Here is a 1,581-nt window from a genome sequence, read left to right as displayed (position 1 = left end):
TATCACCTATCACCCAAGTCACCTCGCTCACCTGTCACCTCATCACCTAAATCACCTATCACCTATCACCTATCACCTATCACCTCTATCACCTCATCACCCAGGTTACCTGATCACCTGAATCACCTATCACCTATCACCTCTATCACCTCATCACCCAGGTTACCTTATCACCTGAATCACCTATCACCTATCACCTATCACCTGTAAAACCTATATCACCCACATCACCTGCCAACAAGGATAATCAAGTACTCCACTAACGTTTCTGCCCAATATCATCCTCTATTCATCATTTTCTTGTATTTTTCTTTATTTCAACATTTCATCGATAGTTTCTTTTTATTTCTAGCTATCTAGATTCAGTCTACAGCCCTTCTTTTGCTATAGTATGTTGTTGTAAGAATACCCTTGTTTTCTGATGGATCTCTTTCGATTAATGTTTTTGTTTTCAGCACAATACAATGTTTGTATCTTTATCTACTCTATGCTATATTCAGTTGGCTTCTTGCAACAACGCCACGCCGTTTACAACTGCTCGACACAAATTTCGTTTATTTCGTTGAGCATAGCTTGTTTTCTCATTTTCTAAAACAAATTCAATATTTTTCTACATAATATATAATTAAAATATATAAAATATAATATATAATACTTATAAAACTTATAAAACGTGTAATGAATTCATGCAATATTCAAATAGTTGGTCGAATCGTTGATGAAGAAAGTGTTTGCCTTTGCGTAGCTGTTTTTCTTTTCTCCGCTTCAGATTTCTACAAACATCCTACTTTTTTCAAGTTTATCTTTTTCTTTTTCTTTATCTTCATCTTTTTCTTATTTTATGCTTTTCTGCTTTTTATTCACTTGCTTATTCTCTTACAAACTCAGCGACAAACGACAAAGAATTCTATCTGCCAAGCACAGAGCTATCCTACTACAGGCTGTTACTTTCAATATGCTACTTGGGTTGGAAGTGTTGGGTCGTGCTGGAATCTGGTTGGACTTGTGCTTGACTTGTATTCCTCCATGCAACAAACAAGTTCATCCCTTTGACTTATGACTTTTTTGCTCTTTCTTTGTTTCAATTATTCTTTCATCAACGAATATGTCTTATAATTCATTTTGTTATAATTCGGTTTGTCTTTCTTTAACACTGCTCGTTCGCTGGCTGTTTCCTTTCATATCTACTTGCGACACCCACTGTACTCACTCACCTACTGTATTGACAAAATTGCGAATATCTCTACATCTAGCGAATGAAATCCATTCAAAAGCACTTTGTTGAGTTTGAATATTTTTATTTCATTGATTTAAATAAAGAAAATATTATTTCATGAACGAGCTGGATACACGCTTTGAAACATGTCTGAATATACATTATTTATTCATACAAACAATAGAAAAACAAAAATTTTTTTTTGAATATTTTCACTTTATTTTTTTATTTTTTTTATTTATTTACTAATTTTTTGACTTTTGTTTATTTACTTATATACTACGCTATATATCATTATTATGTATAGTAGACGCTTGCGTGTAGTCCTATTCCACTTATCGTATTCGGCTTGCGAGTCTTTATGG

Source organism: Schizosaccharomyces octosporus (assembly GCF_000150505.1).
Source record: "Schizosaccharomyces octosporus yFS286 unplaced genomic scaffold supercont6.1, whole genome shotgun sequence".
Taxonomy (NCBI): Eukaryota; Fungi; Ascomycota; class Schizosaccharomycetes; order Schizosaccharomycetales; family Schizosaccharomycetaceae; genus Schizosaccharomyces; species Schizosaccharomyces octosporus.
Note: the sequence above shows the minus strand (reverse complement) of the source record.